General features: G+C 48.7%; 1 protein-coding gene across 5 annotated transcripts in view; it reads left to right on the forward strand.

Moving 5' to 3' along the window:
* GDPD5 (glycerophosphodiester phosphodiesterase domain containing 5) overlaps positions 1 to 26,696 on the forward strand; it is a 210,348-nt gene that overhangs the window by 42,150 nt on the left and 141,502 nt on the right. Inside the window, exon 2 of one of the 5 annotated variants that reach the window (XM_055702238.1) lies at positions 1,647 to 1,703. The exons of 3 other annotated variants lie outside the window; for them this stretch is intronic. The gene's annotated coding sequence lies outside the window, so the exon portion shown is untranslated. Of the gene's footprint in view, positions 1 to 1,646; positions 1,704 to 3,152; positions 3,293 to 26,696 lie in introns of those variants that run through there. One more of the 5 variants, XM_055702236.1, reaches the window with a different exon arrangement.

Raw genomic sequence — 26,696 nt, forward strand, 5'->3', positions numbered from 1 at the left:
TTCCTGTTCATATGCAAATTATGTTTATCGTAAAGGATTGCTCTGCACTTAGTACACTGAACTTCTAAGCCCCACTTTCCAGCTTTTACAAGGAAATCAAAATGCCTGCCAAAACCAGATGTATTATGCTCACAGGCTCAGTCCTATGAGCTCCTGAGCCACTTATAATGTTGCATTTGATGCTCTGTAAATATATAATGGTGGGTGGCTCTAATTTTAGGGGTGGTTTACCCCCCCTGCTTGGGCTTTGGCATTAGCTTCAGAAGTTGCTGGTGTCTGACAGCCTGCAAGCTTTGTGCAGTTGTGCTTGTCTTCTCCTCTGTTTCTGCTCCTGCCCAAAATCTGGAGGCAGAATCAGTGTTAGAAATGAAGCAGCTAAACTCATATTTAGCACTGAGTTAATCACTGAAATGCAGAGTGCTTGCGGTCCTCATTAAAAGCCTAATTTAAAGTGCAAGGTTGACAGCTCGGCTGGAGATACTTTCCCTTATCACAAGTATTTCCTAATCTGTCTCCTTTGCATCAGGGTGGCTTTTTTTGTTTGGATCTCTTGCTCTTGGAGAGGTGTATGTTAAAGGAATGCAGTGTACTTGTGGGTAAGACAGCTGTATATGCTAAAATGTTAATGTGGTGGGAATAAGCATGCTCTGGTGTCCCTTATGCTGGCAGGCAAGCATTTGTGCCTCGCAAGGTCACACCGCTGCATAGATGCGTGTTCCCGAAACGCAAACAGTGCAGGTTCTCCTTATACAGTTTTGCTTTGCAAAGAAAAATAAAGCTGCTTGTTGGATTATAGCAATAAAGCTGTTGTCCCTGAAAGCATGGGCAGGAGCGGTGCGGCTGAAGGCCAACATCTGAAGAAATGTCCTTCCTTGCGTTTGTACCCAGGCAAGTGTCAGGCCTGCAGTGTGCTGTGGTTTCTGCTCTGGTCCTGAGCTTGCATGGGGTGTGAGGAGTAACGTGGGCAACAAGGAGCTCAAAATTTGCTCTGTGGTTTGCTAGACCCCTTGAGCTGGAAGGGACTCTCTTGGGTGCAAGGGGGTCTTTGTACCTTTTGTGCAACCCAGTCCTGAAAAGCCTCTGGGGAAGGTGGGCATCTCTCCTGCTGTCACAGGAGCTGTGGTGGAGGCAGTAACCTGTTCAGCTTCCTCAATGTTGTCAATGGGACCAGCACATATAATTTGGAGCCTTTAAAAATAAAAAACAGTCCACCCAGTGCACCTTGCATTTGATGACAAGGATTTAGCATCTACCAACCTTTTTCATCTGCTTCATTTAAGGCTAAAGTCTTCAACTGAAGCAAGCTGGAAGCTGTGAGCATTGTCTGAAGGGAGATGGATGTATCACAGCTCCGTTAACCTGATGTAGTTTGGAAAATTGCTCTCCCAGTGGAAGGATGAGAGTGTTAGGGAGGAGGTGGGGGGTGTTGCCAGCGGGGATGTAACCAGTACGGGGAACCTGGGTGCAATGCTATCCTTGCAGTACCCCAGAGTCTTGTGAAGCCATCATGCCTGCTGGCACCTGTGAGGTTTGGGCCCATGCTTGGTACCCGCTTGGAGAGCGGCACAGACCAGTATCTTTCTCTGGGCAGTGAAGAAGACCACAAAGAAGCTGTTTAATAGTCTTTTTTTTTTTTTTTTTTAAAGGCATAAAAAACATGGCAGGAACTCACACAACCACTCGCCATAGCTCGATGGGTACTGGTGAGTGATCCCATGTGGACTAATGAAGTAGATGGGAGACCCCAGCACAGGGCAGAACACCCTGCCAGACACTGGGGGAAGTGGGAGGCTTTTACTGTGTTGGTTTTGGGGGGTGGTTTTTTTTGTTGTTGTTGTTGGGTTTTGGTTTTTTGGGTTGGTTTTTTTCCTCTCCAGGGGAGATTAAAATAAATGGCCTCTGGCTAGGAGTTGTCAGAGCTCTTGGGGAAATATGTGTACGTAGAGCAAATCTGAATGTACCTATTTGTCTTCTCCAAAAAGAAAGACAGGGTGCAAGCTGTGGATCTCAAATGCAAGGGTTTCCAGCCTTCAAAACCTGCTCTGTTGTGCTGCTCCTCTGCTGGGTCTGTTGTGCAATTCTAGCTCCACCAAATGTTGCTGCTGGCTGGGAATGCTGTTTGTTAGGGCTCACCTTTGTGGAGGTGTTGCAAACAGCTTGCCTGCTGCAGTCCATCTGCCAGACTGGGAAAGCTTTGGTGCACACTGATCTTGAACCATGCTTGGCTGAATACCAACATACTGGGAAGCCTTAATGATGCTGGTGACCTGCCTCAGTGTCACCTGGAGCAGCGGGGTGAGAAATGCCTTGGCTGGTGGATGGGCCCTTCTGGTCGAGGGTGAGAGGTGTGGTGAGAGAGGTTGCCTGGTTAATAGCAAGGCTGGATTTGAGCGGGTGCCTGAAGGCAAAGGTTCCTGCTGGGCTGAAAACCCTTTGTGGTTGTCATCTTGATGTGCTCGATACCACTGTATTACAGTGGGAATGTCATGAGTTAGCAGGGATGAAGCCTGTGAGTTTATTGGGAAGCTGTAACCTGATGTCCAGACTTTCTTAGAGGTGTCCTGTTGTGAACAGCTATAGATCCACTTCTAAGAGCAGAATAAGCTTAAACAGGGAGGGTGGGGGGAGGCTCTCTGTATTTCTAAAAGTGTCAGCTTGTAATGTTAAAACCCTCCTGTTGTGAGAGTCCTTAAATCTAAGCTTCTGGGGTAATGGTTGGGTTGTACTGAGTGCTGTATTGGACCCGTGAGACAATCACTGTTGCTTTCTTGGCTTCTTCCCCCCAGCTCATGGTAAACACTGGCTTTTTCCCTATTTTCTTGAACTTTGTAGCTCAGCTGCATGTTCCCTGGGGGGACATATCTGGGCCACTGGCTTAAGGTCTGGAGTCCGCTCCGCTCCTCTCCTTGAGCAATTTGTGGGCTGGATGTAGGGCTGTTCTCGCTGGGGGCTATGGAGCTTTCGAGGGTATGTGAGGTGAGGAGCAGGGAGCCCCCGAGGTCATGAGCTTGGGCAGAGTCAAAAGATGACATGTCCACTCGTATTTCTGCACCTTCTCTTCCCAGGCATTACGTGCTTCTCTATCTCTGCTGATATTTGCAGTAGCGATAAGAAAGGCTCTGTAACAAGTGTGCTCTGTGGCAGATAAAACTTACTGTGCGCAAGAGCTGTTCCAGCTGAGAGCTTATCAGCACTATTAAAACCTTAATCGTCAGCAAGGCTTGAGAGATGTGGGTGTTTCGGGTCTTCTAGCAGTACAGAGACATCTAACAAAGAATTGTGCTGCTGCTCTGTAAGTCTCTCTCAAATGTGTTGTGTTTTTTTAAAAAGGAAGTAGAAAATTTGGGGATTGAGGCTTGTAAACTGGTCAAGCATGTGCCTTAAATGCAGCTGGCTGCTTACGGTATGTTTGTGCATGTAATGAGCTGACTGATGCTTAATGAAGGCGGTAGCTGGTCTCAGTGTGGACTGAATTAAATTGAGGGAGGCACTTGCTCACACCTCACCAGGCTGCTCTTTGCTTGGAGAAAGTGCTCCTGGAGCTCTTGTGCAACCATTGAATGTTTGTGCAGGGAGGACAGTTGTCCTAGCTTGGCTTGGTGCTCTTTCAGGGCACTGATCTCTGAAGGGGTGGTGAAAACGTGGGTTGAAGCTGGTAAAGGGTGCAGTGGTGTAGACCTGGGCCAGGAATCACCTGGCTCCCACCTTGATTTGGAAGCACACAATTCCCAGGAGCTCCCATGTGTTGCTTGAATGTGCTGAGATGAGTGTGTGGGGAATGAGTGTGGGCATGTGTTGTCCCCCTCAAATCTGGGCACCTGGCTCCATGCTTATGCAGACATCTCCATCCTCATGGGATCCGCAACTTGCAGTGTCCTCCAGAGGATAGGTGCCCACAGCTTCTCTCTAAAAATGGGAATAGTGTTTATTTTCTTGTGCTAAGCTCAGAGAGACATATGGTGATACCTGCTTTATGGGAGAATGGTGTGATCAGAACAGCTGTGTAGAAATTTCCTTTTCCTTTTGGCATGAAGAAATGAAAATGTTCATCTCCAGCCTCTGTAAAAACTCCTTCCCCAGGAGGGATGGAGCCTGGAGGTTTAAACCAGACAGCCAAGAACAAGTCAAGGCCCTGAAAAGGGAACCTGATTCTTTGAATGCTCCTACTAGGAAGTAGAGCCAGGGTGGGAAGGCACTTTCCTTGTTTGTTTCCTTGTTGTTCATGACTCCTGCCAGCGATGCCACAGATGTACAGAAAGTCATGGGAGGGTCAAACGTGAGGTTCACCTGCTGTTGGTCATGGCAGGAAGGTCACTCTTAGGCTGCCGTCCTGTTGCATGAGTGTTCCTTTTGTTGTGAACACAAGACAAATGAGTCCTCATTGTTGTCACGTGTTAGGCTGTCCCAGGCCCTACTCTTGAAGGCTTTATTTTTATCCCAGTTTTAGAATAACTTTATTTGCTTTGCTGTTGTGCTGACGTGCTGGGAGGGGTTCCCTAGAAGGGCATGAAGAAGGCTGGTTTGAACCAACTGGTGGCATGGCAGGAGATGGAGGAGGGAAGGAGCAGGGACTTGGCAAGAGTGATGCTTGCTGTAGTGTGCCGGCAGAAATCCGCCTGCCCTCTGCAGGGTGTAGGCTGGCTGGGCCGGGGAACATCAGCCCTGGCTGTGCTGCAGATAGTCTGAGCTGCTGGAAGAGATGGCTTTTGACAAAAGCGGGAGCAAATGCTTGTTGTCGTTATGTGCTGCTGCGCACAAGGTCAGTGTGACCGTCTGGTTCCCAAATTGGGCAGTCGGGTTCACTTTTTCAATGAACAATTGCTTCTGCTCAGCCGTGTAATCAGCTAATAGGATTTAACACAGCATCCAGTGTTTCTAACTTGGCTTTGTGATAGCAACCTAATCCAAAAAAGCCAGAGTTAAAGTAAGTGGAAACTTGAGTTCCTGGGGCTATCCAGTTCCAGTACCTCACGGAGCAAAGCCATCTGATTGCTTCCAGAATTGATGTACTAATCATTATATCTGAATTGACTCAAAATGTCATAAAGCTGGGGACAAATTGCATCTGTTGTTACTTACTACAGCTCAAACATCCCATGCTTAAGGCAGTGTCTCCTGTGAAATTTCACTTGTTCGCAATCAGAAAACACAAAGCAACCATTCGCATCAAGGGAAGGTGGTTTGCAGTGATTTCAAATCCTCTTCTTATCTGGATAGCTGCTAACTGGATCCTTGACCCATTTCATACTGTTTAGAAGAAGTTTTCTTGCTTCAAGTTGGAAGTGAAATACAACTGTGGTAGAGCCTGGGGTCAAGTCTGGGAGGAAAAAAAAGTGAGTGGTGGTAGGAGGCAGCAGCAAGCACAGCTTACATCATGTTACATGTACAGTCTCCTCTTTAACCTTTCAGGCTCTGGCATCAGGTCTGGACCTCAGCCCAATTTATTTCCTCACATAGGTTTTCTTTCCAACCCTTTATTAGGCTCCAGAAGACAATTGTTTCCTGAGGCTTGTGGAATCCCGAGGGGCATGTGGGGAGAGGGAAACTCTTGTCTCAGTGTTGCTGTTTCATGGGAATGCGCCAGTGCTTGGTCAAGAAGCTGGACTTCACATCCTCCTCGTGTGTCTCAGCTCAACCGCTGTTGTCTGCTACTGGGTGCCCATAAACTTATTGCTGCGTTTCAGTATTGCCTGAAGTAATGAGATGTTCTGCTCCTAAACTGGCCACTTCTGGCAATAGATCCCATGTGTTTGATTCCAAAAAGGCTGGCGCTTTTATTTTTTTGGAAGGAAAGGTATGAGGTAAGTATTGCTTGAAACACTTGCGGCTGTCGGCTCTACTGAGCTGGCTCTTGGACATGGGTGTGAGTAAAACCCTGTTATGTCTCATGCACCATCAGGTTTAATGCTTGCTAAATGGCAGAGCTGTCGAGAAAAAGCATTGGGCTGAGACAATGTAGCTGGTATTAAAAAATAAATATGGCTTCAAGTGGCTGAGCTTTGAAATAAGTTATGCTGTGGCTGTTTGACTGGATATATAGGGACTACTGAGGTGTCTGCATTCCCCTCAAGGCTCATTGCCAGGTGGGAGATTTCGGAATTTGGAAAGGCAGCAGTTACCTGCCTGTGGGGAAAATTCTGTGTCTCAGTAGTAATAAATAGTCTCCTTCCCATGAAACACAAAGGCTGTGTTTAAAACACTTCTTCTAGAGTTGAAATCAGCTACAGAGTTTGATCTTCTAGCTTATTTTTGTCATGTTCTAGATGATGAACAAAGTAGGGTTTGATACTTCTCTTGCTTTCACAGAAGAACTGTAAAATGCTGAAAGCTCTTGGTGTCATGGTGTCATAGGCTTAGTGCAGACCTGTATGCCATGGCTATCCTGGAGCTCTCAGGTGCTTGAGGTCTGCTCAAGCTGATGCATTTTACTTCTGGAGTGCTCCTGTTGGATGAGTCTGGAGGAGGCCATGAAGATGACCAGGGGGCTGGAGCCCCTCTGCTGTGGGGACAGGCTGGGAGAGCTGGGGCTGTGCAGCCTGGGGAGGAGAAGGCTGCGGGGAGACCTTAGAGCAGCTCCCAGTGCCTGGAGGGGCCGACAGGAAAGCTGGGGAGGGGCTTTGGGCAAGGGCAGGGAGTGGTGGGACAGGGGGGAATGGCTTGAAGCTGAGAGAGGGGAGATTTAGGTTGGACATGAGGAAGAAACCCTTCCCCGTGAGGGCGGCGAGGCGCTGGCCCAGGCTGCCCAGAGCAGCTGTGGGTGCCCCATCCCTGGCAGGGCTCAAGGCCAGGCTGGACGGGGCTGGGAGCAGCCTGGGCTGGGGGGAGGGGGCCCTGCCCCTGGCGGGGGGTGGGACTGGCTGGTCTTGAAGGCCTCTTCCAGCCCAAACTGTTCTGTGGTTTCGTTGTGTCCTGTCCCGCTTCAGGTCAGGGAGAAAGTGCCTATATTTAAGAAACTTTTTGTTTGTTTGCTTAGGTTTTTTTTTTTCTTTTTTTCGTCCTGGAAGTTACTACTAAAATGGCTTGGCTTTGGTTTCCCTTATTCCCCTCCAAAAAGCTAAACCTTTCTCCTATGTAGCTCAAGTCATGCTGGGTTTTAGGGCAAGTGTTTGCTTTGAGCCCTATGGGATCACAGGAAGCAGAACTTCACCCCTTGGGTGTAGGTGGCTTGTGTCCCATGTCAGCCTGTGTCCCCGTTGGATGCTCTCTGACTGGTGTGGTCACTTCTGCTATCATTTGTGCTGTGGAGCCCATGAAAGCAGGGAGTGCTGGTTGCCCCTGGGTCCTTGGGGGCTGATGGGCCTCTTCAGTGCTTAACCAGGAGAGCTTGAGTGGCTGCATGGTGCATCATCAGTTGGCAGTGAAGGAGAAAGCAGAAATGTTGGTTGGTCTGTCCACAGCTGGATGCTTCTGCTACAGCTTTGGGGATACTGTCTGGTCAGTCTCAGGTCTCACCTCTGCCTGGGACCTTGTCCTGCAGCGGTTCATCTCAGTGGCACTGTGGCAGCCTGAAGTCCCAAGCAGAGATACTTCTCCTCCCTTGGCCATGCAAGAGATGTTTGTTTGCAGGAACTGGTGAACTTGGTGTCCTTCCTCTCCAATGAAGGCATCTCAAGAGAGGAGAACTTAATTCTTGCTTGTGCTATCTACCCTGTTTCACCCTGGGAACAATGAAGAGCAGAGCTTGTTATCCTGCCTTCTAGTTTAAGAAATGCTTGAGCTGTTGGTTATTTGTCCTCAGATACAGCAAGGTAGCCATGAAGTCTTGGGTTGCTGCACTGAAGGAATTGGGTGATGATTGGAGCTCATCTGTCTACTTTATGCAGACATCATTGGTTTTTGTCAAGGAGAAAAGTGTCTTTCCTAGTTCTGCAGTAGCAAAATAAAGGACATGGCACTACCTCAGTGGGGCAGGATGAGCATGTGAAAACTTGGATACCATAGAAAGGCAGGTAGATAAGTAGATTTTTTTTTCTTCCTTGAACTGTATTCCCACAAATCCAATTTCTTCAGTGCTGGTTGTTGGCTAATTGTGCTTCTGACATAACTGCTTTGAAGACATGTGTGATGTAAAAAGTGAATGGTTTCATGTAAGAAGTCAGGTGTCTGCTTTCCAGTACACTTGCATCCAGGTCTTGACATCTCCTTGGATGAGAGGAACCAGGGGGACCAAGTGTGAGCCACCTCTTGGAGGTTTGCCTTTTGGGAGGCAAAAATGTGTGTTCTCAGTTGAAGACTAGTGTTAGCAGCTTGTATAAACCTTCTTCAGGCTCACTGTTGTTAACAGGAGTATTTATGCACTGGTCTCCTACGTTCAACCAGTAAAGTGATGCAAGCATGCTGTTGAGCAGTTGTATGTCAAGGTAAGAGGCTCGTTCCTGGAAAGTACGTCTCCTTAAGTGGGCTGCTCAGCCTGTTCCTGTTGTGATACTGTTGGTATGAGCTAGTAGAATCTTCAAACAGAGTCATTTAGGTTGGAAAAGACCTTTAAGATCATCAAGTCCAACCGTTAACCCAGCACTATCAAGGCCACCACTGAACCATGTCCCTCAGTGTCAGTCAGGTCTACACATCTTCTGACCCCCCCATGGACGGTGCCTGCACCCCGTCCCCGGGCAGCCTGTGCCAGCGCTTGGCCACCCTGTCGGGGAAGACATTTCTCCCAGTGCCCACCCTGAACCTCCCCTGGTGCGGCTGGAGGCCGTTCCCTCCTGTCCTGCCGCTGGTTCCTTGGGAGCAGAGACCGACCCCCCTCGCTGCAGCCTCCTGCCAGGCAGCTGTAGGGAGCCAGAAGGGCCCCCCTGAGCCCCCTTTTCTCCGGGCTGAGCCCCCCCCAGCTCCCCCCGCCCCCCCAGAGCTGTGCCGCAGCCCCTTCCCCAGCCCCTGCCCGGCTCTGGACACGCTCCAGCCCCTCCGGGTCTGTCTGGGGGTGAGGGGCCCAACGCTGAGCCCAGGGCTCGAGGGGCGGCCGCACCAGGGCCCGGCACAGGGGGACGGGCACTGCCTGGCCCTGCTGGCCACGCTGCTGCTGACACCGGCCAGGGCGCTGCTGGCCGCCGTGGCCACCTGGGCACACGGGGGGCTCATGCCCAGCCGGCTGCCGACCAGCCCCCCCAGGCCCTTCCCCGCCGGGCAGTTCCCAGCCCCCTGCCCCCAGCCTGCAGCGCTGTGGGGGGCTGGTGTGACCCACGGGCAGGGCCCGGCACTCAGCCCTGTTGGGCCTCATACAACTGGCCTTGGCACTCAGGACGATCTGCTCCATAACCTGCCCCAGCACCGAGGTCAGCCTGACAGGCCTGTAGTTCCCTGGATGCTCCTTCTGGCCCTGCCTGCCGATGGGCACCGCACGGGCTGACCTGCCGTCGGCCGGGACCCCCCAGTTAGGCAGCACTACTGGGAGATCATGGAAAGTGGCTCGGTGAGCGCTGCTGCCAGATCCCTCAGTGCCCTTGGGTGGGTCCCACCCGGCCCCGCAGACCTGTGCGTGTCTACGTGGTGTAGCAGGTCACCGACCATTTCCCTGTGGATTATGGGGGCTTCATTCTGCTCCCCGTCCCTGTCTCCCAGCTGAGGGGGCTGGGTACCCTGAGAACAACTGGGGTCTGATTGTTAAAGGCTGAGGCAAAGAAGGCATCGAGTACCTCAGCCTCTTCCTCAGCCTGTGTCGCTATGTTTCCTCCCACGTCCAATAAAGGATGGAGATTCTCCTTGGCCCTCCTTTTGTTGCTAACGTACTCATGGAAATGGGTTTTATTGTTTTTTACAGCAATAGCCAGATTAAGTTCTAGCTGGGCTTTGGCCCCTCGTTTTCTCCCTGCATAACCTCGTGACATCCCTGTAGTCCTCCAGAGCTGCCTGGCCTGTCTTCCAAAGGTCACAAATTCCTCTTCCCCTGAGCTCCAGCCAGAGCTCTCTGTTCAGCCGGGCTGGTCGTCTTCCCCACCGGCTCACCTTTCGGCACATGGGGTCAGCGCGCTCCTGCGCCTTCAGGATTTCCTTCCTGAAGAACATCCAGCCCTCCCGGGCTCCTTTGCCCGTCAGGACTGCCTCGCGAGGGCTCTCAGCCAGGCCCCTCCACAGGCCAAAGCCTGCCCTCCAGAAGTCCGCGGTGGCAGTTCTGCTGACCCCGCTCCTTACTCCTCCAAGGATCTAAACCTCTATCATTTTGCGATCGCTGTGCCCCAGATGGGCTCCAACCACCACGGCACCGCTAGTCCTTCTCTGTTCACAAACAGCAGGACCCACGGGTGCCAGCCCTTGCTGCTCCCCCACCAGCTGTCGGGAAGGTCTCTCCTACACGCCCCAGGAACCTCCTGCACCGTTTCCTCTCTGCCGGATTCTATTTCCAGCAGACACCTGACCAGTTGATGTCCCCCACAAGAACAAGGGCTCGCAGTCATGAGATTTCTCCCAGATGCTTAGGAAGTATTTCATCTGCCCCTTCACCCTGGTTGGACGGTCTGTAGCACACTCCCACCGTGGTATCTGCCGTGTTGGCCTTCCCTCCAATTCTTACCCAGAGAGACCTGACCATCTTGTCACCATCGTCAAGCTCTAGACAGCCAAAACGCGCCCTAACGCCCAGGGCTGCCCCACCGCCTCTCCTGCCTTGCCTGTTGCTTCTGAAGAGTTTATAGCCATCCACTGCAGCATTCCGGCAAACTCCACTCATCAGGTGCCTGCTCTAACAGGTGGCAACCTCACTCCAGTGACATTTTCAGAGTACTTTTGGCAGGTTGACTGGAGGGAGGGTGACAGCCCCTCCAGCAGAGCAGAGCTACTGTTGTCGCTGTTGGTGGTCCTTCAGATGTACCGTGGGTGACTCTTTGGGTGCAGACAGATGCTGCTCTTAACCACGCAGCATCCCATCTTCTCTCTGTTAGGCGGCGAGATGCTTAATTCAAACGTACCCGAGTATCTGTAGCACTGTGCTTGTGATGAAGCTGGGATTCAAAGCCTTGTCCTGCAATCCCTGTCCCTCAAGTGCTTTGTGTATGCACTCTTGCAGTAGGCAAAAATATTCTCCGAGATCTGCTATGGGGAACTTGAAGGTGGTGGTTCTGCAGCCCTACAGAAGGAGCTGAGTGACCTCTGCGGGGAGAGAAGTGACTTGATGGAGGTTTGTCTTTGGCGAAGGGCTGGAATAGGCAGGGTGTGCAATGCCTCCATAGTGGTGGTAAGACCTACCTAAGGGGTGGGATTCTTGGGAGGTGGTGCAGGCTGAGATGTGAGAGAAGGTCTTGAAAAGGCTTTATAGGAGCCTTTGCCTGGCTTCAACATTTTAGTCCATAGTTTTTGCTCTGCTATGACCATAACCTGAGCATAATGTCACTGTTTGACACAAGCAGTGATACAGGTCCGCTGGAAGAAATGGACTATGTGGGATGGGACGAGAAAAGGGAGTCTGTAATAGTTTTCCTCCTTCCCTTTGCCTTTCTATCAGTTTTTCTCCAATGCAACAGCCAAATGGTGAACACTTGATTTGTGATTATTTTTTTTTTTTCTTCCCCTAGTGATGGATGGTAACTAGATACCATAAATAGTTTCAGCTTTGGACACAGCCTGCCAAAAATAGCTGAGACCTCTAGGGGGGTTGTTACTTGGCAAAGGGCTCTGCTCACTTTATCCCAAGCGTGCCAACAGACTGAGTTCACAGAGCGCCTTTGGAGCCAGCAGGGTGTGAAGGTGGTAATGGGAAAACCTTCCTGCTGCTGCGTCTGTGACACAGGGACTGTTTCATCACCTTGTGGGATGCTCACGGTGGTGTGTTTTGCGGCTAGAAACCATTACTCGAGCACCGCTGCTTTTCACCCCAATGACTGAGTACTTTTTGGTACCCTGCGATTGGACTGGGAACATAACAGAGGTCTTCAAACCCAGGCAGCTCCCCGCAAAAGCGGCTTGTAATGGTTTCAGATGTGTTGAGGAGTCATCTATGCCAGTAACTGTGGATCGGCTGGGGTGGGAGTAAAATCCCAGTCTTACGGGTCTGATTACAGGATTGTGAGCTATCTTTAGCCGCTCTTCCCTGAGCGGCACTTGCTGCACATGGTGCAGAAGTGTCTGGCAGCTGAACCTGTCTCTGCTGCACCCTCTCCATCCTGCTGTAGAGACTCCATGGGTTGCTGTGTGAATAATTTGGGAGGAGGGCAATAGGGAATGTGTTGGCTCCTTGCATTCAATAGGGAAATGGCACTTTCCCATGTGGGGGTGGTAATAAGTGGGGGATGTTGCTGGAGCTGATGAGCGTGGGAGGTCTGCCTAGTTCTGGAGGCTCTGCTTTCCACTGGTGTTATCAGGCTGACCTTGAGGTTCATGTTAAACTGTAAAGCATCATTTTTGTGGTGCTTAGTCACATGAAATAACCTCTCCACCAGGGGCGTGAACAGCATGGGGGTTGTTTCAAACGATGTGATTTAGCTTCTGCAAATACTGTTGGTGAAAGGATGGTTTTCAAACTAAATATGGGGTTTTTTTAAGGACGGCTCATGAGCTGTTATGGGATAAAACACAGAATAAAACTTGATTTAATCAAGAGAGTTTGAGGCTGCTCTGTATCCTTACCCTGACCAATGTGGGCAAGTCCGATTTCTGCTGAGCAGGGGCTGCTAACCTGGTGAGTCTCACCACGGCGTAGCAGAAATGGCACAACAAACATTGTCATGAAATACGATGTGAAGCTGATGGGTGGGGTGAGATGGAGGTGAGAAACTGCTAAGGGAATATTCATAGAGTCCCCAAAGTCCTTGATCCATCTGGAACAAAAGAAGAGAAGAAACGAGACATCTCAGAGGTGATTATCTTCCAAAGAGCTTCCTTGCGATGTGAGGCTATTTGCTGGCAAGTTGGGGACAGTAGTGGGGTTTGTCTGCTATGGGTTATGGGGAACTTTTTATGTTACTTAGGCTGGTGGTTTTCTGGCGATATAGGAGCTTGCATTGCTGGTACATCAAGATCCTGATCTTAACTGAGATTCGTCATCCCTCACACTGTAAGGCAGAATGCTTTAATGCCTCTCCTAGCCCAATCTCACAAGTAGTTTTGGTACTTAGGTTCATGTTCATAGGAACACGTGATGCTGATGAGTAACTGAAAAGTAACTTCTGGTCTCCTTTGTGAAATATGCCTGTGAAGCTCAGTGGCCTTTATGTGTGGAGGGGAGAGCAAGGCCAGCTGCTCTCTGGAAAGATTTGTTCCTAGATCCAAGGGTGACGCCTTTGGCCATCAGCAAGGACTTGTGCGCCAAACTGGGTCCAGCTTGGAGGCTGCAACTGGGTTCATACATGGCATGGCTCAGCTGTGGGTTGTGTGTCTGAAACAGCTTCTGATATGGCATGGGATGCCCATCATCTGGTGGCATTGAAGCTCCACGTGGCACCCAGGTATGCGCAGGCTGCAAGGGCAGGGCTTGTGTTCAGACCTTGGTCCTTCTTGTTCTCCCCCCAATCCTGCAGCCCTTGGAGGAAGGAGTTGGTGACTGGTGCTCTGCTGAAGGGAGAGCTCTGGTCTGTGAAGACCTTTTGGCTTCTCTCTCAAAATGCTCGTGCTTTTCAAAGCACAAGCTGGGTGTTGGTTTTGCTGTCAGCAGACTTGTGCCCTTGACATCTCTGTGGATGCCGACAAAGGGCTGGATTCCTTGTGAAACCCTTTTCTGTGCAAGCCGCTGGCTGCATGGGCGCAGATGCACAGCGATTATGTGGTGCTGCTTCATGCCATATTTTACCTGTCAGGGGACAGACCTTCTGCCCACGTTGTCCCCCTGGGAAATGCAGAGCTTGCCCATCATGCATGCTGTGCACTGGGGAAGGAATATCTTGCTATACAGAGGGAACCAAACCTTGCAGAGACACTCTATCCATGCAGGAGTATACCCTGCGTATGATGCTGTACAGCTCGCGGACTAAAGCCAGCTTGTGGGAAGGTGGCTACCTAAATAGGGTGGCTGCTGAAAACAGGGTTAGAAATTTCAGTGGTTACTCTGGCTTGAAAGAACTGAGTGTGCGGCAGAACTTTCTGTGCAGCATTTGCCTGGTCGAGTGTGGCTAGGAAGATGCTGGTGGGCATGCTGGTCTCGCTGGCCCCTGTTCCTGCCTGCTGGCTGCAAGGGTGGCAGTATCAAATTGCATCTAAGCTGTCACTGAGTGCAATGACTTTGCCGTAAGTCATTGGCCTCCTGGTGCTAGTTTTGGCAATGGGGTAACTTGGCTTGACTGCCTCTATTTATACAGCGCAAATGGATTTGTCACCCAGTAGCCTGATCACTCGTAATTACACCATTGAAGAAAATAACACTTTTTGGTTCCTGCCTGCATACCTGCTTTCTCGCTGTTCGGCTCGCTCTTTTCCTCCAGCTCACTAATGCCTTAATGCAGCCTCTCTGCTTTGAAGACTACAGACAGTGCTCAAGTATTTTTAATCCTGTTTCTTGGTGGGTGCAAACGATGCTACTGTGGCTTTTGCTTGCCTAACCCTGGCTATTGGCTGTGCACTGTAGCACCTCTGGAAAGGCTTTAATATTTTTTTAATAGTAGTTAAATTTGAAACAAACAGTTAACAGAGTTACATATAGGTGGGATAGTTGTCTGAGACTGATGTAACTTAGGAAACTTCAGTGTAGTAAAAAATGGCTTCAGAAAGAGCTCTCCGCCTGAGTTTCTCCTGGGATTGTTTAATTTTCCTTTTTACTCCACGCTGTAAGACTCTCACTTACTGATGCTATACATTGTGTTTGACTTACTGGATGGGTCTGGGCACTTAAATAGTACGAAGATATTTGCCTTGCACCCAGCCCAGAATAAACCCTGAGCAAATCCAGGCACTAATTTTGGCATCACACACCTCGCCGCTCCCAGTGTGGGAGAGCGGTGATGGGAGGCAGGGCAGCAAAGTCACAGGTACTTAGCAGAGCACCCTCAGAGGAATCTTTATCTTGGTGGAAACAGATGGAGTTTGACTTTGTCAATTATGAGCCTAGAATAACTCAATTTTATGGCAGAGGAAGTGGAAAGGTACAACGCTGCCACAGCCTGGATGCTGACAAGCAGGAATTGAGCTCGGAGGACAGCCGTGCCTGGCACGTCCGTTGTTTCCACACTTGAGAAGTGTGGCTACCAGAAGGAAACTGCACTTGTCGTGTTTTGTACAGGCCTCCACTCAGGAAGGTGCTAAGCAGGGGCATTACAAAGCATCTTTTTGAACTGCAGCCTGGTGACAGATCCCATAGCTGAAGGCTTCTCTTGAAGGGGCGTCATAGCGAGTATAGAAGTCAGGATCTAAGGGATAAAAGCCTTAAGAGATCCTCTCTTCCCCTGTGGCTTGCTCATTGCTCATGCATAACACTTGGCCAGTTGTATGTTTGGGAATGAACATGGCAGTGTAACAGATTTCATGTGGTTTCTTTGCTGTTTGCTTTTTCTGCACAGTTTGGGTGTTCTGCTCACCGTCGCACATCTTGGACAAGGAGGTGCTGGGGATGCTCAGCCAGTCACTACTGGCTCTGCTCAGCCACTGTGTACGGTTTTCCTTGTAACTTCCCATTTCTCCCCTTCTCTGTGCTTGACACACAAAAGTTGATTTTGCAGATGGGTCAGAGCTGGGCTTTTCTGAGCACCATCCTGTCCAGGGCTTCCAGCAGTCACCTGGACTCCAGCAGTCTTCAGAGGTCTCGGCTCTCTACCTGGATGAAGGTACACAATGCTCTGGGTCATGGTTAGATAGTGGCAACCTATCTGCTTGGGTTTTATCATGTCCCAGAAAGGCTGTCTGGAGCTATAGATCGAAGAGCATTTCACAGGGAGCTTCTACGTTAGCCTTTCAGCCTCCCTGGGGCAAAATGCAGAACCATGTGAGTGTGAGGCTTCTGGTAGGTTCTGGTTTCTATAGCTTCTGGGCTCCATAAGCTGCTCCTTAAACTGCTGAAGAGCTGCTGTATCTGTTCCACAAGATTCTGTGGGAAGGCTGGACATGGTCCTACTGCTTTTCCCCCAGCACGTGGGGAAGAGCTGCTAGCCAACTTTGTGTTAGTGGCTTGCTGAGGTCTCCAGCTAAATTAATACCTATGCAATGACCTCCCGTTTGCTAAAATGGAAAACAAAACTGTGGAACTACCCTTGGGAGGGAAGGAGGAGCTGTCCTCTTGGCTAGCAAAGATATTTGTGAAGGCATTGAACTGAACGCTTACCCTGGCCTGCAGCCTTCAGGGTGACTTAAACACCAGAAAACTGTGGCTTCAGAACTTACCTCTCTCAAGCCTGTTGCCAAAGCTGTTATTTATCAACTGGTCTTCCTGAGCTAGGGATAGGATTAAATTCAGCCTTGGCTGGATCTGCTCCCCAAGCTGGGGGTATTTCTGCTTTGCATGCTTTTTCTTAGTGATCCTTGCTCTCCCTTGAGTAAGAAGCAAATATCTGAAGAGCCTGCAGAGGATGTGGGCCTTGTGGAGGACATCTCTTCAGGCAGCAGTATTGCAATATAAGTTTCTCATAGCCCTGCATGTGGATGCTTTTGCCTGTCCCTACCTGTGTTTGTGGTGCTGAGCCCAGCTCAGTTCACTGCGGTCTGTGGATGGCTTCTCAGCCAGGTCAAAAGTAGTGGAGGGGGTGAAATAAAGGCTTCATGTTGCTACCAGCGTCTCTTAAATGCCCCTTAATATGCTGCAACTAACTTATTAAACCCGGGTCTCTTGCTTCAGCAAGTGTGGGCCTCTCCTAAGCCATAATTAAAGTTTAATCCCAATAGTCCTTGCTAATGTTTGTCTTTTGCTTTAGAGGAAGGAAACATGATCCTAATCTTGAGATCAAATGGCATCTGTACTTCCATTGAAACAAGTAAATTTGTAATGTGCTTAACAAAGCCTGCAAAGATGATTCAAATAGTGGACAGAAAATATCTAACTCTTAAAAAAAAATCTCGCCTCCCAAAGTTCTTGCAAGACTTCCTATTATGCTTAATAAAGCTTTTTTATACTTTGAGCTTTCAGAGGAGAAAATGCCCTTTGGAAAGCTGATGTCAGAGTTGAATTGCATGCTTCTTCCCTTAAGATTTGGGTTGAAAGTGTTCCCTAGAAACCAGTCTCTGGCTCGGTGGGAGATGCCAATGAAAAGCTGCAGGTCAAAAATGGAGAGAATTTCAGAAATCTGACTTTGCTTTTCAAACAAACTCCTCAGATCTGGGGACTGTGTATGGGAAGCTGGTTACTATAATGGGATTCGTAAATTCTTGTCACAAAATTCTTCTCTAACTTGGAGTGGTGTATTACGGAGAACAGCTTCCCTGGCAGGTCTGTTGCTCCCGTGCTTGGGTTGTGTGTGTGATGCAGGAATAACTTATAAATAAAACTGCCCATTGGTAACTGGGAATGGGGGAGGGAAGGTCTAATAGGCTGTGAGCCCCATGACTTAAAATACCAACTTAATGTCCAGCCAAATGTGAGCTAACACTATCTTTTTTTTTTTTTTTTTTTTTTAAGGTGAGTGGGTTTGTTGCTGCCTTCATGTGCAGTGGATCAAACCCAGGGCTGCCAGAGCACCTTGCTCCTTGTGTCTCGAGGCATGTGAAACACCGCAGGCAGCTGGATTAAAAGCTGTTTAAAAGAATGGCGAAAATAAGCGGAGTGCACGTGAAAGCAATCCTCTTGGTCCTGGCTGGATGCCATGGTGTCTTGTTCTGGCAAGATACATGGTGACATAGGGGATTATAGGGACAGACTTTTCAGTAGGGCCTGTAGTGACAGGACAAGGGGGGATGGCTTGAAGCTGAGAGAGGGGAGATTTAGGTTGGACATGAGGAAGAAACCCTTCCCCGTGAGGGCGGCGAGGCGCTGGCCCAGGCTGCCCAGAGCAGCTGTGGGTGCCCCATCCCTGGCAGGGCTCAAGGCCAGGCTGGACGGGGCTGGGAGCAGCCTGGGCTGGGGGGAGGGGGCCCTGCCCCTGGCGGGGGGTGGGACTGGGTGCTCTTTAGGGTCCCAACTCTACCCATTCTATGACTACCTAGGAGAAGGTGGTAGTGTGGCTGGTAGCTGGCTGAAGGAACAAGAAAATTGAAAGGGAATATAATTGTTTTCTGTCAGTTTTCAATTTCAAAACCATTTTCAATTGTTTTTGCATTTCCAGTTTTGGGCTGAAATCTTGGCGAAATAAGGAAAACAAGAGGAAGAATTCTATCTTTGTTGGGAGATAGGTGGCTTAGATTTAGTAGCAGGATATCTTTCCATTGGTAGTGATGTGCTTGGGCATGGCTGTAGGACCTCAACGCTCCAGGTTCTGAGAGCCACTTGGATGACCCTCGTGCATGAATTACAAATTAATCCCCTCTGCAGACGTGGAAATCAAGTGACATCTTGAGGGTCTCCCCAGCACTATGCTTCAGATACATCCCTCTCCTTAATGCTGCTAGGACAGCCTCAGGAAGTCCATTCAGCTGGTGACTGCTGGTACCCTCTCCTCTGCTTGGTGGAAAGCTTATTTCCAGAGAGTCCATAGGAATTTTTGAGAAGGTATCAGCAAGGAAGGAGTGATATCTGACCTGATGTTGCTGCTGTAGCATTAAAACATGCAGAGATATCTGTAGGAAAAAGCTTAAAGGTAATGGGGTTTGTGAATGATAAACAGACGTGTCCAGTTTCTTTTGGGAAGAGGTGCAAAGATGCAGTGTTTCTAGCACTGAAAAGGCAAGTGGAGAAGAGTGTCTTGAGGCTCTTGCAGCGTTTGAGATGAATTCAAGTCCAAGCACAGCCATCATGAGGAGGTGACTTCTTTAGCAATCACTTAAATGTTGCCCTGACCTGTACTTTGAGGGATGAGGAATGATCCAATGTAGTGAAGCTGCACTCCTGGATGCTGGGGTGGACAGGGACAGAGACCTGGGATCCAGCAGTGGATCACTACCACTGTTAGCACTGAAGGGCAGCATAGCTTTGGTGGGATTAGCACTAAAAGCTGTGCACAGGAGGATGCTTTGAGACTTCAGGTGTTTTGAACCTCTCTTCTTTGAAGGAGAAGATATGGTTAGGATGTCAGTAAAAACCCAACAAAAACAACCAGCTCTAATGTTACAGTTACAGCCTGATTGTTATGTGCTAGCAGGATTTAATCTCAAAAGATTTTGATGAGTGGGAAAAGTATCTCAAAGGACCGCAGGTATTTTGAGAAAGGCTTAAGTGGAATAAAATTCAGCTGCACTTGTATTACAGCAGGGAGGCTTGAGTTCTACCACTGCTAAACCAGGTGTGCACAGCCCTTCCTTCTGCCTGTGCAGATACCCTGCGGTCTTCCCTGCTGGAAAGAGGGAGATCTTTTCCATGGAAGGGGGAAAGGCCAGGGATGTATTGGGTCTGCAGGCTTTCCCGTGAAAGCTCCTGAAAAGCTTGCAGGGTCCTGCTACTCCAGGTTGGATTTGAATTCATGACCCATGGTGAGCGGCTGCACTTTGCTCCTGTTTCCTTTGCTGCAGGACTCCTGGGAGCTGTTGAGCAGTGCAGTGGAAGCATGGCCCCGTTGTCCTGCGGCCTGCTTTGCTGGCGGAGGTGGAATGAGGAGCCAGGCTCAGCCTTTGCAGATTTGAGGGAAAGGGGAGAGTGGAAGGTTTCCTTCCTGGGGAAAAGGGCTGGTAACGCAGCTCGGGGAAAAATCAAACAAAGCAGCTTCTCTTCCCTTCTGGCTCAGAGCGGGTGTATGATGTCAAGGTGGAGCTGAGCCTTCCCAAAGACTACGAATTATTTTTTTTTCCTTTTTTGAGGGGGTGGGCTTGGGGGATTGGTTTCTATGCTCTTTTGTTAAATCTCTCAAACAATGCTGCTTCCTTCCTTGGAGCAATTGTTCCCTGTGCAGCTGACTCTCTTCCTTCCCTTTCCTCTCCATCGTGGGAAGCACTCTCCTGATGATATATAGGCTCAACTTTGGTCTCTGGTTTACTTTTCTTTGTCCTGCCCAGGTCCCTTTTTTATAATTTCTGCCTGGATCCTCATCCTAGGGTCCACAAAACCAGATGTTTTTGCATTGGTGGAGAGAACTGACTACCAGAGCAGCTTCTACCTGCCAGAGACATGGGACCACAAAGTCTTATCAGGCTTCCTAGGTTTCATCTCTCAAGTTGATGTAGCCTCCTCATAGGAGGGCTGCTTTCTTCCTTAAGGAAAATCTGGTCTTTTTGTGATCGGCCTCATCTTTTCAAATGCTTCCATTTGGGGGGACAAGACTTTTTTTTTAAAAAAAATATTCTTAGTTTATTTTTATTTCTTCACTTTTGAATCTGTGATGCCTAAGCATCCCTTGCTTCCTCCTGTTGGGCCTTTCATCTTCTCTTCCTGGATCAGACTTGGAGGAGAAGAGATGAAGTCAAACCAGACAGTGGGTCTGAACAGCCATCAGCCATGTGGCTTAATGGAGCCAGACACCTGCGTCTTCAGCTGGGGCAGGGGAAGAAGAAAATAGTGCAGATAGTGTCCAGCTCAGACCAGCTAGTATTTTGCAGATAACTTGATGAAATGCTAAAGCTGTGCAAATCCCTACTTCTATATCAATCCCATATGACATCTGCTATACCAAAAATTAGTAGGCCTTCCTTGAATACCATTGATAAGAAAGACAGGGACCTGTTGGAGCGGGCCCGTCGGAGGCCACGGAGCTGGTCAGAGGGCTGGAGCCCCTCTGCTGTGGGGACAGGCTGGGAGAGCTGGGGCTGTGCAGCCTGGGGAGGAGAAGGCTGCGGGGAGACCTTAGAGCAGCCTTTCAGTACTTAACAGGAGCTTATGAGATGGGGGCAGGCTTTTTAGTAGAGCCTGTAGCGCTAGGACAAGGGGCGATGGTTTTAAACTGAAAGATTCAGACTAGATGTAAGGAAGAAATTTTTTACAATGAGGATGGTGAGGCACTGGCACAGGTTGCCCAGGGAGGTGGTCAATGCCCCATCCCTGGAAACATTCAAGGCCAGGTTGGACGGGGCTGTGAGCAACCTCATGTAGCTGAAGATGTCCCTGACCGTGGCAGGGGGGTTGGAACTACATAACTTGGAAGGGTCCCTTCCAACACAAACTATTCTGTGTTAAGGCTTGATATGTTTTCCAAGAGCATTTCCAAGGAAAAGCTGTTACACATCAGGCCTCGAGAGAGCAGCATGAGAAGGATGTTCATCTGTTCACTATGACTTTACTGCAGGCACATGGATTGACTTGGACCTGAGTAATTCATGGTGTGCCATATGCAGAGATAATAACCCCTTGGATATTACAGGCTTAAGGATGTAAGCAACCACCTGATTATGCAGTTACTTTGCTATGACCTACTTCTTTTTCAAAATATCCCCTAGACTCCATGACGGAGCAGATAAGAACTTCCAGGCGCTTTCAGCATTTATCAGAAGAGCTTCCTGCAGGGACCTGTTGGTGATTACGCTGGGGAGGAAGAGGAAAGGTGGCTTATGTGAATGTTTCATGATAGGCTTTGGATTGCTTAGCTCATGTTGTGAGCTAGGAAAGGCAGCAGCAAACTGATGGATTTTGCCCTCTCCTGTTAAGTGGAAGTCACGTGGTCTAATTAAGGAACAGAAGTTCTTGATAATATGTTTTAAGGGATTATATCATGCTTCAGCAGAACGGGGCATGCAGCCAGAACACATTCATCCTGTTGATAAAGCCAACGCCCACGGTAAACACAGTTATTAACAGTCTGAGCCTGTGCGAGATGGAAGGCTGTAACTTGAGAGTAAGCAAGAAGCTCAGAGAAGCCCACGGTGTTTTTTTTTTTTTTTAAAAAACCTTGTTCCCTTGGGCAGTGGTAAACTACCTCCTTGCATAGGGTATGTAATTAAGTTTATGGAGAGAAGTGAACCTAAATCCTTTCAGCTGTGACTTACATGTGATGGAATGATGTAGTTGAGCTTCAAAGACTGTCCTGATGTCTAGGGTCTTTCCTGGGGCACTGGGATGGTGGTGTTTTGATATTTTGCATGTAGGTTTTGGAGCTGGATCCCTTGACTTTGTGCAGTTTGTGACTGACTTGGTGTTCTCATTCATCAGTTTGCAGAGCAGCAATAAAACGCTGCTACAAGACCCGTTCTAGCAAGTTGGTGCAGAAACACTTTTTCTAGCAAATAAGAGCCTTGGCATTGGAATTTAGGAGGAAGAAGAAACTGGAAAGTGAGAGCACATGTACACTTCCCTATTAAAAGTTACTGGTATAGAGCAGGGGAGGATGTTGTCTCCCTGGCATACAAAGAGGATGAACCTCTGAAAACTTTCCACTCAGCAGGGCTGGAGATGAAGCTGTCTGGTGGGATGGGTGACTATTCCACTCCCCGGAGCTGGGAAGGTGTATGTAGGTTATTTACTCCAGCTCTGCTGCAGAAACTCATCTTCATGGGACTTGTTAGTGCCACAGTTATGGTTTTGGATAGAAGCTTCTCTGGAAAGGTTTCTGTGGTGGAGGTTTGCATAGCTGGATGCTTTGTGGGAGTGTGATCTTCTAAAGAAAACACCTCATGTAATAACAGGGAGTGTGAGGCCTTTTTTTGGTTGACGTTGTTGGTATCTGGCTTGGATCCTACATCAGACGTCAATTCTAGGACATGTGGTGAGAACCGTTATAGAGCTGTAACAAATAATTGGCCGACTGAGGATTTCACACCACGCTCTGCATCCAGTACAGTGCAGAGGGTAAGTTTGGGATCCAGTTGTCACTGGAAGGCTCCAACTTTGCTCAGGAATTTAAATTTTTCAAATTCGAAGTGAGATTCAAGTTTGCTGGCTTCAGTGGCATTACTAATGGTTTGGTTGAATTGTTTCTAGATCACTGATCTCTGGGATGCCCTTACAAAGCCAATGCTGCTATTGAAAAATGGGGAGGGGGGGAGTTACTTTTCCATTACTGATGCAAGAATCCTCCAGAAAAATAAAAATGGGGCAGAGCACTGATCTAGTATATATGTGAACTCTGTATTTGTGGAGTCATCAGTTCTAATATTTCTAAAGGATTTTTTTTTGTGTGTGTTAATATAAAATGAGTCTCTTCAACCTCCTTCCCCTACACGTAACAAGGGGGGGACAAGAAATGCCAAGGCATTGGGCACTGTAGGTAAGACAGAACCTGACCTAAACATGACTAGTTTAATTTCTTTAGAGAAGCAAATGGAAAGGTTATAGGGGGATGAATATATTGCCTGGACTTAATGTGACTTTCTGTATGAGTGGAGGACAAGATGCTGCAGGGATGAGTGTTGAGGCTCTTGTACAAACTGCAGTAGTTTCCCACCTCTGATCATGTTTATGTCCCAGGTTGTGGCCAAGCTCGGTATGAGCACCCTGGATTTTGGAAACAGCGATAGGATTGTGCTTGCAGGAGATGTTGATGGATGGATGTTACACGGGCCAGGCTGTGGGGAGGCAAGAACACTTCTAAGCCCTTCTGGGTCCAGGAATGGAAATTACCTTCCAGCAGATGTTTTGTCTACGAAAACATTGGACTAAATCTGTACTGTAGAAGTATTACAGAGCAATTCTAACACTTGCTCTGGCCAAGGTGGCTTCCCTCCCCCCCCCCCCCTTTTTTTTTTTTGTTGGATGCTTGTCTAACTGGCCATGGGTACCATGAGGTGCCAGACGACTGCCTGCCTACATGTGCAGGAATGGAGGCTGGTTTTGGTGTCTTAAAGAATTGAAACCAATGCAGATTCTCACTCTTGTCCTGTGAGATGTTGGGCAGACATCCATTATTATTCCTGCTTTTTTTTAAAAAAAAATTTTGTGCCCTTCACAAAACACATGGAGATTAGGAATTGCAAGTAATCCTCTGAAATGATTGACTGAATTGCTTGAAAATTATGCTGTTTGCTGACTAGGCAGATAAGACCCTGAAATAGTGGGATCTAAGCTGTACCTAAGCATCTGTCCTTGCCATATCACTGTCACTGTGGGACTTCACCTGCATCTGTAGTGGTTGAAAGCCAGATGTATTTTTAGACAATGTTTAAATAGACATTGTCAAAACTGCTTAATGCTGTCTCATGGGGACAAGAATGGTTGCACAGAGGACTTTTCTCTTGTACTGAGAGCTTATTTGGGCATTGTGGGAAGTGCAAAGGGGATGCTGATGTAGTGGGAACTGGGACAGTGGTGGCTGCAGCACCTCAAATGCTACCCCTGATGCTGCTGAGCAAAGCTGTTAGGCTGTTCTCTCAGATTCCTTTATTGCTGCTTTTAATTAATAGATAAATCAATTGCAAAGCGAGGAGCTATTGGGAGATTGGCAGGAAAGTGAGTCTCTCTTTACCAGGGCTCCGAACACTGAAATGGTGACCTGGTGCTGGCCAGGCTGGAGAATCTGGGGCTTGAGACTCCTCTTGGTGGACTGGTTCTGGGAGGTGGGCTGAGAATTCCCCCTTCTCTCCTCTTGGGAGGTGATAATGTGTACTCCAGAGTATCCCTTGCTGGAGGAGGATGGCAGAAGTCTGGGGAGAAGTCCTGCAGAGACCAGCTTGGGTACTCTACAGCTCTGCCTTTGTGTAAGGAATAACACTGCTAGCTCATCCAGAAATGTCAAATAAGTTTCCAAGTCAAACTCCCGTGTAATCTGCAGCAGCCCTTAGATTGCTGGAGCCTGTTTTGAATCAGCAATGCTCCACAGATACAGCTGTAGTAGTGTTGTTCTGAAGTGCTGATCCGCTTCCTTCCTTTCCAATTCCTCAAAAGAAAACAAGTCAGTTGATTTAGGTGCCAGAATATGCTGCTGACTCTGCATAAGCTGTTTGCTCTTCTCTTGCATCCTTTTTTTTTTTTTTTCTTATATGAATTGCCCTGGAGTTTGGGCCCCAGGGAAGGTACTTCTGGGAAGTCTTCAATGCGAAGCCGATCCTGAGGCATGGAAACGAGCAGAGGAAGAGTCGATGCTTAAAGATATGCTAGCGTTGGATGTATGTTTCCAGCCTCCACACTTGTTGCTTGGAAACCTCTTGCATTAGCTGTGTAATACTTGTATCCCTGTTTAAATACAACCTTTTTTTTTTTTTTTTTAATAGGTCTTGGTGGAATTTGCTCTTAAAAGCCTATTCCCCTTGAAAGTCTATAAAGTTGGTCTCCCCAGTGACCTATCATAGAATTATAGAATCATTTAGGTTGGAAAAGACCCTTAAGATTGAGATCTGTGCCAAGGAGTTTTGCAGACAAGCTGTCTGCTGACAGTCACTTTGAGTATTGGACTTGCCACTCTTGGTGAAACCACGTTGCAAAGAGCCCAGGAGGCTCTGACTCCCGGGGTGAGTTTTGGGCTCCTGTATGCTGCCCTGTCTGTGCGGTTTTGTCCCCAGACAGACCATGTGCAAAGGCACCAGCCTTGGCTTGGTGCTGCAGAAAGCCATGGAGGACGTTTGCATCATGTCCCTTGGGATAGGGACCGTGAAGGGCACGGACAGGGCATGTCTGTGCTGCTGCTGCATGGGCGGCTTCAGATCCTGTTCAGCCTGACCTTGGTCATCTGAATGACCCCATTTAATCCCTATACTTATTTAAAATTGCTGTCAACAGAGCGCGTCTGAGCAGAGATTAGTGGCGGATGAATGAGGCTGCCCGCAAAAGCGTGGAGAGAATTGACTTTTTTCTAGAGCTTAAAATTACCCCCAAATTCTTGTTTGTGTTGGGTTTTTTCAAATTCTTTTTTAAAGCTTCATGTTCTGAACCAGCTACTGGAGAGCTCCCTCACGGGCTGTAGTGCAAGGGAGACCTAACGGATGGACTCCTCCATCTAAGTAAAACCATTTCTGTTCTCTTCTGGATTCCTGCAGCACGCTGGTGCAAGCTGGGTGCCTTCGAGGTGCCAGCTGTGGGGTGGCCCGGCTGTGTGCGTTGCTCTGGCTGATCTGCATGAATGCGCTGCTCGTAGGGTCGAGCCTGGCTTGCTAGTAACAAGCAGCTTTGTGGGAGATAAACACCAGACTGACCTTATCTGTGGCCATCACATTTGGCCCGAGGCGAGCTTATTAGCCTGTGTTTCATACTGTGGGGTGTGCATATGTGAAATAAGGAGGGAAAAGACAGGTTTTAAACTATCAGAGGAACCTTTGGAAGGAAAGGGCTGCTTAAAGAAAACCAGAGGTTTGCATGACGTAGCTGGAAGCACCACTGAAGTGTTGTGGTGGCTTGTGCTGGTGCAAGTCCTGTCCCCCTGGGACTTTCCCACTCTTTTGGGATGGGTGACAGTGGTGTGGCATGTGCCTTGCTCCAGCCCAATTCCCTGCATCTCCTTGGGACCTCAAGGAAGAAATGAATCTCTGCTTTGGGGACATGTTGGCCAAAACGGAGGATAACCAAACCTCCTGCCTTTGAGGTTGCTCTGCATCAGGGACTGCACTGCAGGGTGCAGGAGTCCCGATTTTAGGCCAGAATGGGCTGCTGGTCCTGTGTGGGTTTTTTTGGTGTGGTTTTTTTTTTTATTCTACATCAATCCCTGTGAGATGAGCAGGAGTCCCTGTGTTGCACAGGTGGATGGATGGAGGGACAGAACCCGTTTTCTTGTACAGCATGAGATGATTCAGCCTCTCTGTGTGTAACCCTGGTGCTTGTAAGCGCCATGCATAGACAGCTCTTTGGCCCCTTTATGGGGAAGCACTGATGCTCAGCATCACACACTGCGCATTTAAAAGCAAATACCCGAACCAGAGGCTGCTGTTGAATTCTCATTAACACCAGCTCTCTTGCACCTGAGGTCATCCGCTTT

This window comes from Falco cherrug, chromosome 2 (genome assembly GCF_023634085.1).
Source record: "Falco cherrug isolate bFalChe1 chromosome 2, bFalChe1.pri, whole genome shotgun sequence".
NCBI classification, from domain to species: Eukaryota; Metazoa; Chordata; class Aves; order Falconiformes; family Falconidae; genus Falco; species Falco cherrug.